The sequence below is a fragment of the Mauremys reevesii genome, linkage group 3, assembly GCF_016161935.1.
Source record: "Mauremys reevesii isolate NIE-2019 linkage group 3, ASM1616193v1, whole genome shotgun sequence".
NCBI lineage: Eukaryota > Metazoa > Chordata > Testudines > Geoemydidae > Mauremys > Mauremys reevesii.
The window spans coordinates 87,317,333-87,333,394 of record NC_052625.1 but is presented as its reverse complement, the minus strand read 5'-3'; the positions used below and the strand labels follow the sequence as shown (position 1 = coordinate 87,333,394).

General features: G+C 43.8%; 2 long non-coding RNA genes across 3 annotated transcripts in view; both read right to left on the bottom strand.

The window, feature by feature from the left end:
* LOC120400774 overlaps positions 1–16,062 on the bottom strand; it is a 276,808-nt gene that overhangs the window by 164,038 nt on the left and 96,708 nt on the right. The gene's annotated exons all lie outside the window — the stretch shown is intronic.
* LOC120400776 overlaps positions 354–16,062 on the bottom strand; it is a 59,382-nt gene continuing 43,673 nt past the window's right edge. The window contains exons 2-4 of the long non-coding RNA XR_005596077.1: positions 7,752–7,867; positions 5,736–5,875; positions 354–686 (exon numbers count right to left, since the gene is read on the bottom strand). This is a non-coding gene — a long non-coding RNA (uncharacterized LOC120400776). The remainder of the gene's footprint in view (positions 687–5,735; positions 5,876–7,751; positions 7,868–16,062) is intronic.

Below are 16,062 nucleotides of genomic sequence, written 5' to 3'. Positions count from 1 at the left end.
CTCTCACTGGCTCCATGACAGAATTAAGAGGATGGATGCCAAGTCGCTCTTTTCATGTATACAATCAGAGCAAAAAGTGACTAACAATGGAAACTGAGCCCCCAAAGGCAATTTTTGCAACCTTTGACCATGCAAAACGCTGAATGGCATAATGAAAAGAGTTGGCTATGCTGGAAAACAAAGCCAAAAACATCATAAGTGATTTACTATGACACCTGCACAGAAGTGTTTGAAAACCTCACCAGGGCAATTGAAAGACCAAATCTTACAGGGTGGGAGATTCAGTATTTTTTAATTTAAAAAGGATTTAAACAGCTCAAAATCTAAGTGTAAAATATTATAAGTCTCTTAAAAAAAAAAGAATGACAAAACTACTTTCTTCTACAATGCATGCCTGGAAGAGTTACGTGATGTGTGCATATGATTAAAAACAAACAGAAGGTTTTTACACTTATATCCCCAGGTTCTTTTTGGCCAGTCTCTTTCCTGGTGTACTCCAAGGACTAGGCAGTGAGTTGAATGATGTACAACTCTATGCGCTACAGCCATTATGCAATTCTTCACATTGGAGAGATTCTTTGGTTATTCCATGAGGGCTAGGATCAAACCAAATGTCTGCAAAAGATTGGGAGCATGGACAGCCAATCCAGGATTTCTGTTCCAGCATCCAACTTCTGTAGTTACTTCTGGCAGGGAGACAATGAAACCGGCAGGAGAAGTATTAAAAGCCTCTGTGCCCTGCAGAACTGACACACATGATGCAGAGCAAATGGACTTACAGTGAAGCTTGTAATTAGATTTTTTTCGTGTGTGGGGGAGGTTCATGGGGGGGGAGGGTTGGTACCAACAGAAATGAAGGTCACCTTGCTGACCAATGCAACAGGGCTAATTACACAAACAATGGCAAAAGGCAGGATGAAATTCAAAAATTAATTAACAGTAATTAGGGCTGTCGATTAATCACAGTTAACTCACGCGATTAACACACAAAAATTAACCGTGATTAAAAAAATAAATTGTGATTAAACGCAGTTCTAATCGCACTGTTAAACAATAGAATATCAATTGAAATTCATTAAATATTTTGGATGTTCTACATTTTCATATATATTGTATTCTGTGTTGTAATTGAAATCAAAGTGTATATTATTTTTTATTACAAATATTTGCACTGTAAAAGGAAGAGGATTTTTCAGTTCACCTCATACAAGTACTGTTGTGCAATCTCTGTCATGAAAGTCCAACTTACAAATTTAGATTTTTTTTTGTTACATAACTGCACTCAAAAACAATACAATGTAAAACTTCAGAGCCTACAAGTCCACTCAGTCCTACTTCTTGGTCAGCCAATCGCTAAGACAAACAAGTTTGTTTACATTTACAAGAGATAATGCTGCCCTCTTCCTATTTACAGTGTCACCAGAAAGTGAGAACAGGTATTTACGTGCCAGATATGCATTCGTATGCCTTGGCATGCTTCGGCCACTCCTGTTCCCACCATGTGCCTGAACCATGCTTGATCTTTCCTCTCCTCCTGCCCTTATGCTTCACCTCCAGTCCTCAGTGACCTTGATCCTCAGCTCTGACCCTCAGCTTTGATTCCTGGTTCTGACTTTGGCTTGATCCCTGGCTCTGGTAACTGGCAGTTGACTCTGGTGCTGACGCTTGGCTTTGTTCCTCAACCTGGACGCCTGCTTCATCCACTAGACCAGACTCCTGCTCTGATTACCAGGTCAGACAGACTACATCGGGGTGGGCAAACTTTTTGGCCCAAGGGCCACATTTGGGAATAAAAATTAGGATGCAGGAGGGGGTGAAGGCTCTGGTTGGGGGTGTGGTCTCTGGGATGGGGCCAGAAATGAGGAGTTCAGGGTGTGGGAGAGAGCTCTGGGATGAGATAGGGGGGAGGTACAGAGGGAAGGGCTCCAGCTGGGGTTGCGGGCTCTGGGGTAGGGCTGGGGATAAGGAGTTTGGGGTGCAGGAGGGTGCTCTGGGCTGAGACTGACGGATTTGGATGGCAGGAGGGAGATCAGGGCTGGGGCAGGGGGTTGGGACATCGAGGGGGGTGTGGGGGTGTGGGCTGTAGAATGGGGCTGGGGATGAGAGGTTTGGGGTGCAGGAGGGGGATCAGGGCTGGGGCAGGAGCGCGGGGGGAGGCTCCGAGGGCAGGCTCTGGGTGGTGCTTACCTCAAGCAGCTCCCAGAAGTAGCCACATGTCCCTTCTCTGGTTCCTACACAGAGGTGCGGCCAGGCAGCTCTCAATGTTGCCCCATCCGCAGGCACCACCCCTGCAGATATCATTGGCCACAGTTCCCAGGACCATGGAGCAGCCCTGGACCATGGTCGCAGGCTGGAGTGCCGGAGGGGGGGCAAGCCCCATGCCCCGCTCCCCAGCAGCAGCTCAAGGGCCGGATTAAAATGGCTGATGGGCCAGATCCGGCCCACAGGCCATAGTTTGCCCAGTCCTGGTCTATATCTCCACTCACAACAGCTGTCCTCACAGGATGGTAGGGCTTTAGATAAAACAGACTGTGTGTAGACTGTTTTAAAATCCTTTTTCTCTAATGCTTTGTTCCTAATGCAAAATAAATAATAAATACTTTGGTTTAGGTAGGCTCTCTGATCACTGTACACCACTGGTCATCGACTCCCAGGTACCCAAACTCCATCAGTCCTGCTGGGTAAGCACAGTTGATAGACTGGGCTCTCGAGGGCCCAGCCTATGAGTGGCAGAACTGCAGAAGTCTGCCGCAGGGGAGCATGAGGCCCAGCACCTGAGGGGATGCACTCAGAGACTAGAAAGGGGACAGAGATGCAGCTATCCCTCAACGTGCTAAAGGTCTGACATTGTGATAGAGAAAATGAATCAGTTCGTCTGTGCTCATTAAAAAAAGTACATAAAATGCCTTGGATACAGACACTGGGCAACACTTTCATACATGAGAGTGAAATCTTGGCCCCATTGAAGTCAATGAGAATTTTGCCACTGCATTTAGTGGGGGTCAGGATTTCACCCTGAGTGCCTAAAGTTGGGCTCCAAATACATATTTAGGAAATTAAATAAACAAAAATGGCCTCGTTTCCAGAGGTGCTGAGTACCCCTGCTTCTGGTATAGAGTTGCCAGGTGTCCGGTTTTTGAAAGGAATACCCAGTCAAAAAATGACCCTGGCAGCTCCGGACAGCACCACTGACCAGGCTGTTAAAAGTCCAGTCGGAGATGCAATGGGGCTAAGGCAAGGTCCCTTCCTGTTGTGGCTCCGCGCAGCTCCTGGAAGCAGCGCCATATCCCCTCTCCGGCTCCTAGGCTTAGGGGCAGCCAGAAGGCTCCGCGTACTGCCCCCACCCCAAGCACCGGTTCCGCTGGTGGGAGCTGCGGGGGCGGCGCCTGTAGCCAGGATAGCATGCAGAGCCGCCTGGCCGTGCCTTGTGTAGGACCCAGAGGGGGACATGCCGCTGCTTCCGGGAGCTGCTTGAGATAAGCGCTGCCTGGAGTCTGCACCCCTGACCCCCTCCCACACCCCAACCCCCAGCCCTGATCCCCCTCCCGCCCTCTGAATCCCTTGGTCCCAGCCCGGAGTACCCTCCGACACCCCAAACCCTCATCCCTGGCCCCACACCAGAGCCCACACCCCCAGCCAGAGCACCTGGTGTTTAGTACGTCTATAAACAAAAACGGACCACTTTCATTTCAGTGCCCAAGCATGGATTTAAAGAGCCTAACTCAGGTTTACTCAGTAGCAGCAACTGTAACCTGAAATAGTAGTTACAGATGCTTCAATAGGGGGATGGAATGATCACCTACTGTCATGGTAAATTATTGCGTACTATTTGTTAATATGTATCTCACAGGAGTCCTCAATGAACAACATCAAATATCCCTGTGCTGCTGCAGCAACAATGCACCAGACAGATTAAGGCCTTACATGGAGAAACTGATCAGCACAGCTACAGCAGAATAAATTATTCCACTAGAGCTCACAGACTTTGAGGTCAAAAGGAACCATCATGATCATCTAGTCTGACTGCCCATGGAAGGCCATAGAACTTCACCCATCCACTCCTGTAATAGCCCCCTAATCTCTGGCTGAGTTACTGAAGTCTTCAAATCATGGTTTAAAGACTTCAAGTTACAGAGAATTTACCATTTACACTAATTTAAACCTGCAAGGGACCTATGCCCCACGCTGCAGAGGAAGGCAAAAACCCCCCAGAGCCTCCACCAATCTGACTTGGGGGAAAATTCCTTCCCGACCCCAATATGGTGATCAGTTAGACACTTAGCATGCAGGCAAGACCCCGCAGGCAGATATCTGGGAAAGAATTCCTTGTAGTAACTCAGAGCCATCCCCATCTAGTGTCCTGCCTCCGGCCGTTGGATATTTTAAAAGAGCTATAAAAGTGACTTTTATTCTGGAATAGTGTGTCCCCACACGGGGCGCTATTCTGGAATAACTACAGAAGAACAGCTACTGAAGCTATGTTAGTCAATTTCCTCATATAGACAAAGTCTATATTTCCTCTTTCTCCACCAATGGAAGGAGGTGGGGGGAGAAATCCAACAAAACTGTGCTAATTTAGGTAAAGGTTTTTGCTCCATCAGTTAAACTACGTAAATAGATGGCACGGCAACACATGGAGTTTTATATTGGCATTTAGATAGTCAAAAAAATAATTGCAACCTTTGGAATTTTTCCCTCTTTACTGCGTACTAACCTCTCCCAAGTGTACCTCCATTACTCGTAAACAGATGGCACAGAAAATACAGTGTAAAATACCTGTTTATGGGAGCTGTAGTCACCCAAAATTTGGTCTGCCCAACCACAGTGAGAAATGACTACTTTTAAAATAAACATACACTTGTGTTTCCCCTTAAATTTTCAAGTACTGCACATACACTGTGTGTCTCTCTTGCTTCTCTAACTTAGCCACAGACAAGAGTTTTCAAGAGAATCTTTTTTCATCTCTTGTTTCTTTATGGGTTTTCCTGGCACAAGGCAATGATTTATCCCCCATTCCTTCATTGCATATCAGTCTGACTGGGGCAGTTATTCTCCCCAAAGCTGGAGGTGAGAAGTAATAAGGGCACTCCAGGAATCATCATGAAATCCCATGCTCAGAACTTAATCGAGTTCCCAGAAGCATCATGAGCTCCCCTGTGAGATGGTCCCCACCAGCTACTTTGCTCCTACGAATCCTACTTGGGCTTCCCTCATCTTACCCTTCCTTCTTTGGCTGGACTTCCCTCAAATTCTCCCTAGCAGCACCTTCAGATGGTGTTCAAGTCCCTCCTTTTGTTGTGTGCCTCTCCTATCCTCCACCCATAGCTAGACTCCACCTCATTTCCCCATTTCTGTCTTCCTCCCTAGGCCTCCCCACATCTGTCTGTCCTTTGATGTTAATGGTTATTTCCTCTCCCTGAGTTCAGGGCTTTACTTTGATTAATATCTCACTTCCCTTCATTACCTGCAGTCCCCAGCAGTCTGTCCCAGATCCGAACACTCAGTCTTTGATGAAATTCAGATCTTGCAGGCTCATTTCGAGACCTCTCTTTTCCCCCCAAACTCACTGACTGAGGCATCTGAAAGTCACTTTAATTGTAGAGTAAGCACAGCAGTGAAAGACTTTCTATAATTTTTGCTGCGCAAATACAGAAAGTGATTTTAATTATTTTAAAAACTTTCCAGACTGAGTCAATATGTCATGGGAAATGAAAAATAGACCTGCAATGAGTTACCTGGAGCCAGCTTAATCATGGGGTTCAAATGACATTGTAAACCACTCTGCAGTAGCACCACTCAATTCAGATTCTCAGCAATACTCTTGGTGGATTTCTTTCCCCTTGTTAATCCTTCTAGCCCATTCATTGTTCTCTATCTTCAATGAAAAAAGCTTTATTAATGGAACATTATGACTGAGATACAGATGTAAATTAAGACTGAGATTTAAACCCACAATTAAGGGAATTCTGATTTATTTTTCCCCTCACCTTCCCCACTGCCCAATTAATTCATGCCCCATCTCCCCCAAACTTCTCCATCATGCACATATGCACTTAGTGCTTTACCATTTCCAAAGTATTTATCCCCATTTCTGAAGACAGGAGACTGAGGGTCAAAGAGGGTAAGGCCACTTTTTCAGCTTGGGTGCTTGAAGTAGGTGTGGTGTGATTTTCAGAGGTCCTGAGCACCCGCAAGTCCTGTTGCTATCCATGGGAGGTGTAGATGCTCAGCACCTCTGCAAGGCATATCACATTAGTTTAGGAGCCTAGGGCTATATCTACACCACAAATGAAGGTCTGATTGCAGCACTGGTAGGCATACCTGTGCTAGCTTTGTCTAGCTAGTAACAATAGGGAGTAACAATAGTAGTGAAGAAGATATGTCAACATGGACTTTGGTGCTGGTTAGCAAACCAAGTACATCCCCAGGGTCCCCCCTAGCCTGTGATGAACTCCATGCCACCATGTCAGACTAGATGATCATAATGGTCCCTTCTGACCTTAAAGTCTGAGTCTATGTCTTCACTATTATTGTTACCTGAGCTATCTAGATTAAAGCCACTGCAAGTATGCCTGCGCTTGCTGCAATCATTCCTTCAGCTGTGGAATAGACATACTCTGAATGTGGATCTAGGTGTCTAGTTTTAAACACGGAAGTTTGAAAATATTGGCCTAAGTGAACAGCCGAATGTCATACAGTAAATCATGTGCAGAGCCAGGATTAAAACAAAAGAATTCCTGGTTCTTCATCATCTTTTCAATTCGCTAGTCCATCCTGCTGCTTAACAGAGGATCCCAATAGGGAACCTCACCTATGTTAATTTACCTATATAAAGCACTGTTAATTAAGTTACTTGAATTATTATATATTATGTGAATAGCATCAGCAGCCAGGATAGAAAAAACAACCTGCACAGAGATGGATTAAGATAAGATCCATGGATCCACGTCCTGGAATAGAAGGAAGCTCATGGATCCACGGTGTTTGGTTCCAAAGATTCATGGTGTGTCCCATAGCCAGAAAGAGCTGACATCTGCCATGGGGACTAGGAAGTATTAGCAGGGCAGGCAGCCAGGAGTTCCACTGCACTGCCGTTCCCAGGCTCTTCCCCATTCTCCCCGCTTCTTCTGCTAACTCTAGCCCTGCTGCCGTCAGCTGGCCAGCAGCACTGCACTACGAGGCCTGGGAGCAGTCTGCCGTTTGCTGACTACTAACAGCATGCAGAATGGTGAGCAGCTGCACTCCTTTACTCCCTCCATCTCCATGTCCATCCCAGTGGCATCTCCCACCTCACATCCATCCGCCATGCCAACAGAGACCGACCCAGCCAAGATTAGTGCTCTATTTCAGTTTTCCCGTCAGCGTTTTCTTTTTCTTGGAACTTTAATGACCGAAAGGAGGAGGGGACACATTATCCAGCAGGAGTCTGATCAGGGTGCATCTCCTGGCCCTTGCTCCGTATAGCCATAAGGGCCCAAGCCAATCACCTAGCCATTACACACAGGCCCACTACCAGACTTCAGCAACAACACAGAAATTATTTAAGTAGGGCCCCTCAGGAGTCATCTGAGGGAGTGGGTTAATGTATCATAAAACGCACAAGCACATTTGCTGGGCGAGGGGGCTGTTGGATTGGATCTAGGGTCCAGCACTTCACCTGCAGTCCCCTCCCTGCAGCAGTCTAGCCAGCACCCCTTTGGAGACACCACGTCCCGCTCCTCCCCATCTACATGGGAAAGCCACAACCTCACCAAAATCCAGGTCGTCGTCGTAAAGGTCCTTGCTCTGTAAAAGCCCCTCTAGCCAGCCGCAAACAGCAGGAGCCCATGAGAAGGGAGACATCAGAGATATGACCTGTTTCCTAGACCTGCGAAGGCAATGTAACCAGTGGTGATGTTCTCTTACCTCGGACTTGGTTACGTTTGTTTGCATCCCGTTTTACAGTATTGGATCACAAATCCTGCTTCTCATGCCTAACTGGCCTCTGGGAGCCTCAGTCATGGACCAGGACCCCACTGTGCTAAGCACTACACAAATACAGAACAAAAAGATGGTCCCTGCCCCAGGGACCTTAAAGCTCTGTGCACATCCATAGTACTATGAAACATTCTTACGACGCCCTTTCTCCTGATCGTCACCACTCGCTATTAGTGCAACGTTTGATTTGCAGTTAGGGATGGTTGAAAGATGAAATGAATTTTACACAAAAGTTCACATGAAAAAAGCACCAATTTTTAAGTAAAAAATGTTTTTAATTTTAAAGTGTCCTGACTGTCTCTAGTCATATTATCTTTTCAGGTCATCCTAAAGGACATCAAAGCATTTTACAGACAGAAAGCTAGCTCACTCACTACCGTGGTGAAACGTCAGCCATTTCACAATGAATAGCACCATCACACAGGTGGTTTACACTTTCTTTTCTTCCTTTAAACTAGCTTCACCATTCCCCCTACTTCCTGTTCCTAGAGCCCCACAGATCTGAACGGTGGGAGGTTGCCTTAAAAAGTCCTAAAAAGGGCCATCTTCAGTTAATACTGAAGATAAAGCTTATAAGAGCAAGTGGACACTTCAGCAACATTGATATGGGGGTCTGCAAAATCTGTAGCCAAGAGAGATCTTTGATGGTTTCTCCACCCGTTTATGGTAGTTCTGAATTTACTGTAGGAATGGAGGTGTCCTATGGCTAGCTGCATCCTTCAGTCCTCTGTTAATTCTGCTTTGTCTTAGGCAAAGCTAGCAGAGCAAAGATCAGTGGGCACTCTGCTGACTAGTCCTGGGCTAAGACCCAGTAGCCAGTTTCACTTTGTCTTAATGGTTGCACCTGCCAACTAAGTGCCCTCTGAATCTGAGCACAAACTGTTTTAGAACATTACTTAGCCAATGCATTTCTAGAGAACTGGTCCCTGAACGTTCCTCTGGGTTTTTCAATCACAGGAAGCACAAGGACAGCTTTTAGTAACACTTCACTACTATGTTTGGGCAATAGGACTTTTCATCACTTGGGATCCAGTGAAAACTACAGACTTCAATTTTCTGCTGAAGGAAGGAAGAGGGGATTTTTGAGCTAGAATACCTTTTTCTCCCCTCCAAAATTACCAACAAAACTCTATTCAAATCAGTGGGTGGATCAAATGAAATGAAACTGGGAACAGCTCTGATACTTTTCAGCACTTAAGTCCACCATTTTGAAATCTGGATTGGCACTTCTGCCCTCTAATTAACAAGCAGAAAATGTAAAGCACGACAGGCTTTATCTCCTTTTGGCATTCACTTAGCTCCCATTAACCACCTCTTTGAGAAATAAGAGATATGAGGTACTGCATGTTGCACTGCCAAACAGGTCAGAAATCTGGGAGTGATGACGTTTGGTAACAGCAGCTTGCATGATTTTACTCAAAGCAATTTGAGACCTCTGCACATACTGTGAATAGTCTTACCAAGGGAAGTGGTGCAAACCCCATTCCTCGAGACGTTTCAAACTATACTGATGGACCACTAGAAAACACAGCAAAAGAAACTACCCCGAAAGGGATGAAGCTACTTCATCAAAACATCCCACCTCCCTGATAGCAGCCTCCTGGGCCTAGAGGCAGAACTCCCTACCACTTCTGTGCAGGAACCTGAGCTACTGTGGGAGGTAGAGAAGTCAACAGCTTTATCGCACCAACACCAGACATTCCAAGACTACAGATTCCACCATCAACCTACTCACCATCGCCACTTGCTTCAATTCACTTAGCTTTTATCATTACCAATTGATTTTCCTTGCTTCTCCCTATGAAGTGCATTTGTCCTCCTGATTCTTGCTTCTTCCCGTGTATGACACCACCCCACAACTCCTCTACATTAGAAAAAAATGTTCTGAAATTTAAGATGATTAGAAGGTGCTGCATGCATCCAACATTTTCTAGACCAAACAACATAGCAACTGGGTTTTTAAAAAAGATTTCTATTCACAAAATACGAAGGGATTCTAGAATATGGCTTGCACATTCCTGTTTAAAAAAATAAAACTATGCTGGCTTTCATAGTTATAAGACCACAGAAAAATAAAAGCATTGAGTCCCTCTTTTCCTACTCTATTTCCACTTTAATTACTTTAAGGACAAGCCATTTTTCAAAACACTTTTGGGAAAAAAATTAGGTCTTGGGGAGAAACTTTAGGCACCAAGTTTAAACCCACAATGAAGTATGATGGCAGAATTGTCCATCCTTGAAAGTAAGGGTCTATAATGCAAGTGAAACAATGCAACTGTGGCAGTGCAAATGGTGCTGCTAGGAGAGCCATTTAACTTATTTATAATAGGAAATACTGCTAGATCTAATCAATCCTGCCAGGGTTTTATTAATGTACTTAAAACATGAAATTTGGGCAGACGTGGTAAGCCTGACTACGCTTGTTTAAAGTTCAAGGCTGTTTATTAAATGTTATTTATATGCTGCTAAACCTCAGAGAGAGAAATATTAAACATGTCTGGGGTTCACTGAGCACACAAGACAGGCACTAAATTGTACCATGTGTTATATAATTTCCTACAGAGAATAAATCCACCAACGACTGCTAAATATGTAAAGGATTTATGACATTTTCATAAGGTTTGCTTACTACGAAGACATCAGGACTTAAACAGAAACAACTGAATATGAAGAAAACTGGTATTTCCAAGCTTTTTAATTCCAACTGCACAAGGTGCAAAAATATTTCCTCATTGCTGTTGCCTGATGGAAGAAATAGCCCCGAAGCTGTAGAACTGGCTGTGAGAAGGAGAGAAATTGCATCTCAGGTCTTGTTTATAGGACAGAGTCCTTGTGCTTCTCTTGGCAGTTACCAGAGCAAGGTACAGTACTGCATATTATCACTCTCCAAAACCCTGCTGCTGGACTCAGAGTCAACAAAGATTATAGCACAGTGCAAAGACCCTCCCTGCCCCTGAGGGAGAACGTGGCAGGCTTTCCTCCCGAAGGATAATGAAATCAGACATTTATTTTGGCATTCAGAGAGCTCTCTCTAAAAAATGCACAAAACCTAATAAGTTCCCATATGCTGGGAACCTTTGATTAAATGCTATAACGTTATCGTATCACTAAGCAATAATCCTGTACACTGACAATAAAATGGAAAATCTGGGTACAGTGAAATCCTGTTTGCACTAGGTCAGGGAAATCCCATTATCCCTTCCCCCCCACCTTCTCTCTCCCCACAATGTATTGCTGTTCATTTTCATGAACAGTCAATCTTCAGCGTCACAGTAAAATTGATTTCTACGGTTTTAGGGGAGAGAGAGAGAGAGAGAAAGAGAGAGAGAGGGGCAGGCTTAATTAGGATGCCATGGAAAGCAGAGATTTAGCCTTTTCAATGGGGGAAATAAAGAGGAGTATCTGCAATTACCAAATGAGAAAATAAGTGAAAGCACCAGGGATAAGAAACTACATGTTTGAGGCCAAACTGGGTGCCACTCCACTGACCTCAATGGAAATTGTGTGTGTGTGTGTGTGTGTGTGTGTGTGTGAGAGAGAGAGAGAAAGTGCGTAAATCAAAGAGCAACATTTGGCCCCTGGTCTCCTGTCTTTATTCCCTGAGTACTACTGGCTAAAATCAAGTGTAGTATCACTTCAATATCTGATGCAGCCCCCATCATGGAATAATATGTCCCATCCTTGCAATGGGATGGAGTTTTATAATCTAACTCAGTTGTTTCCATGTCTGTCCTCCTTTATTTCTCCAGTTCCTGCAACAGTTCAGGTCAAACTTTAAGGGAAAATTTCATCCTGAGATATTTGCACACAACTTCCTGTGAAGCAGAATTCAACAAGCATTTCACATGCATCTTCGGGAAGACTCTGGCCCTGAGGGAAAGCAGAAATGTTAGCTCTGTCCCAGCTATTCTCAGTAGTTTAAAAGCCAAACAACTGTCAGTGCAGGAGCTGTGACCACCACTCAATTTTTGATACCTATACATGACTTTGGGGTGGAAAGGCAAGAGGGCATTTCCAAGTTACAAACATCACAGTGCCACTAATGACAATTTGCCAGTATACCACCATTCCCACTGATGCATCTTTTTACAGGACAGTTGTCCTAGCACAGTATATCAAAATACAGCTGTTGCACCTACAGGGATGGACTGAGATGTTTATACACATTTACCTCTAATTTTCTTATCAACATCCATATAAAAGCCTGAATCATAATTTGAGGTCATAACTTACAATCAAAATTCTCCAGGGCAGGAATGCTCATAGTTTTGTGAAGTGCTACACCCATCTAAGGCATTGTACAATGAATAATAATAATTCATTGCTAGTCAGTCTATAGCTAGAATGATGCAGTCTACTCTCAGTGACCAAGGGATAAATACACAGACACCAATAATAGAAGAAGTCTGCCTTTACCAAAGTTAACTTCCTAACACTCTAGTGAAAAATATGCCTTTCAATGAATGAAGCACTGATTTTATTACTATTATTTAACATATGTAGGTTAGAACCGCATGTGTGAATTGACAAGGCAAAAGATATTGAGGAGAAACATTGTTACCCCTTGTAGAAGCACATCCCTGAGGCTATGTCTACACTAGCACTTACTGCAGTATAACTTATGTCGGTCAGGGGTGCGGTAAAAACACCCTCCCTCAGTGATGTAAGTTACACTGACCTAAGTGCTGGCATAGACAGCGCTAGATCAGCAGGAGAGTTTTGCCCGCCGACGTAGCTATCACGACTCGCAAGGCTGGAGTAGTTAAGGGACAGCTTAGAGCAGTTACATTACAGAGCTCACAGTGGTACAGCTGCATTGCTGCAGCTCCACGGCTGTAAACTCTCTAGTGTAGCCATAACCCAATTACATTACAATCTCCTACTGCCCAAATGGAATCTCCAATGATTTTCCTGAGGTCTGAAAGCACCAGATTGCGCCTGGCCAATTGAATAGTAGATCAAGCAGTGTTAAGCAATGCACAGCTGCTAATAATAAGGAAATTGTGCTTATAGGGCCTGATTCAAAGCCTACTGAAGTCAATGGAAATCAAATAAGCAGCAGTACAAGTATCTGATGGCTATTCTTTGGAGAAAGGCCAAAGAGTGGTGTTAAACCATTGGGGAGTTCCTCCTCTCAAGATATTTATCTTATTTAAAAGGAGCGGGACAAACTCTGATCTCCATGCAAATTCAAAGCAATTCCATTGACTTCAGCAGCACTGCTCCAAAGTTACACCAGTGTAACTGACTCTAAGTTAGCCCATTGTTTCTCTGTAGGATTATACCCTTATCTATAGTTGAAATGGCTGCAGCCTCCGTTGATATAAAAGTGTGTGGTAGGTTTTTCTGAATGTATGCAATGTATAAAAGAAAGAAAGAGAAGAGGTACTTAGTAAATATTGCAACAAGCTGGTATCTGCATGTAAATATATACATTAATCAACAAGTAAAATTATTATTAATCGTTGATTGAGAGCACTATGGGTATGACTATTGATAAAGTGCTTCACAGACATGTACTGTAGATTAGGCCTTTACTCCAAGTAGTTTATGGTCTACCTCAGACAAATGGAAAACGCAGGCCAACATTCTCACTCCAAGAGAGCTGGACAGTCAGGGAAGGAATCAACCCTAGAAGGCTTTGTGGAAGATGGATTTTGGCTTAATTTTTAAAATGGTCAAGTACATAGAAGAGGGGAAAAAAACCTTTTTTAAAGAACATAAAGTGGCATTGAAAATACCCCCTCACCCTCAGCTCAATACTGGTCATGAAATGAAAACAGATTACCCAGCACCATACAGAATCAGGGCACCTGGACAATTAAAACTCCATGCAGGACTTGCATTTTTTTCCTCAAATAACCAACAGAACCCATTACTGTACCAGACACCTCTTCCAAGGTTAAACAGGCATACGGAGCAATAATCTATACTCTTACAAAATGGATTTCTTCCTCCAGTAAATCATAATACAACTAGAAGTGGCCTCTAAAAGATTATAAAAGGACCAGGGTGCTTGGAGTACACAAAGGAGGTGGCTCTTCAAAGCAGAAGAACTACTCATTAAAATTCACATGTATTATTGATTAATAGGCGTGACTCCACTGTTAACATTAACAAATCTGCTCATAAAACCGATAAGGCAGCCTTTTTACAGTCACTTTTCTGACCATAAATCACACTAACTTCAAAAGATCAGCATTTTATATATTGGATGCTGGATGAAGCTCGCCTACTTTCATCTCTGCTGCTCCAGAAAGCTCAGCTTCTCTCCATTTAAATAAACTTATTAATACTTGGGGTTTGTCTGTTTTGTTTTGGGAGTTTTGGGGGGAGAGCAGGTTAAATGCCCAACATTCCACTTCCACTTTGTCTCTTTATCCTTTTCAAACATTGCCGCCTTCTGGATACCTGTGTGGTTTCAGAAACAGTTACTTTTGTGTTTCTTACTTGATTTCCCATTTTATCATAGTGTATGTTTATGTGACATGTGCATGCGCGCACACACACACGCACACACCGTTCTGTCTGAACAAACTTAGGCCTTATGAAAGTGAAGAACCATGGCTACTACCATAGATTAGAGTCATGCATAGCACAGGTAAACTCTTTTCAGCTGTCCCAACACCCTACAATCCCCACTGCCATTATCCAAATCATTCCGCTCCCAGACACCTCTCAAATACAAAGATAAGCAGTAGCTAATAACAGATTTATTTAATGGTGTTGATACAGCTTACAAAAACTAATTTCATGGTGATTTTTACATGGGTACAAAAGGACTAGGAGGATTTGTGATTTAAGAAGGATTTTTATCTCAGATTTTCAGGGGGTTGCGGACTAATCAGAATACAATGGGCATTGATAGGTACGGAGAAACAACCTGAAGTTATGTTGGAGATTGTATTTACCTCCTTGACTGAAGATATGCACCTGCCATTCGGAGTCTGAGGTCTGGTTAGAAGCAACTGTTGGTTTAGAGAACCAGCAGCTATGGTCAGAACAGCTTTCTTTGCAATCTTCATCCATTCCTTTGTCGTTGAACGATTGCAATGCCTTCTACATGAAGCTACACCTTAAATCATTTGAGAAGCTGAAACTGGGGCAGAATGTAGCTGCCCACTTCCAGAGTGGAGTGCCTTGCCAGGAGTAGGTGACATCAGCCTCCCATGAGCTGTACTGCTTGTTAGCTGGCTTTGGGGAGAGTTCAATGTGATGGTTCTGACTATAAAGTCCTAAATAGCCGCCCATGACTCTGCCTGCCAGAAAAGACTACATTTTTCCTTCCACCATCCCATTACAGTTGAGATCAGCAAAGGCGATTGCACTGGAGCTCCCTTGGTACATACAGGAGAAAGCTGCCAGCAAAGCTCTCTCACTAAGTGGCTCTACCGTGGAATCCATAAGCTCTTTGGTCCAAAATAGCCTGATTAATTAATAATAATAGAATTATTAATATTACAATAGCACCTAAAGGGCCTAATCAAGGTCATAAATATTGTGCTAGACACTGTACAAACACCTAGTTTAAGACGGTCTTGCCCTAAAGAGCTTACAATCTTCTATGGGCCCTGAAGTTCAATCTCTTGCACATTTGCAAACAACGAGAGTATAGATGGTGTCAATCACTTCAATACATATATAGTATCGGAGCACCTTACCTAATACACTTATTGTCACAATACCTCAGTGAGCTCATGCTTTCCAGTTATTCCCATTCCAAGATTCACAGCCCTGCACAGCTTGAACCAGAGCTTTATGCCATCAGAGAGGAGAGGTTTTTAGCTCTGTAGAGGGGAACACATAATTGCTTCTAGATCTGGAGGGTCCCCAAGATAGTGATTAAGTCCCTAGTTTGGCAAAGCATTTCAGCTGATGCTTAATTCATACACGATGACATGGTATAAATGTCTTAATAGGAATTTCATGACTGCATTACTCATGAGTGATGAAGCCACAAGTGAATTATGCAGAATGTGTTTAAGACCCGCTGAAGTCAATGGGACTTGAGCACAGGCTCGTGGTAGCAAAGACACCTAGTTCCGCAGGTGAAGAGATGCAAGAAATAGTCCAAATAAATGTATT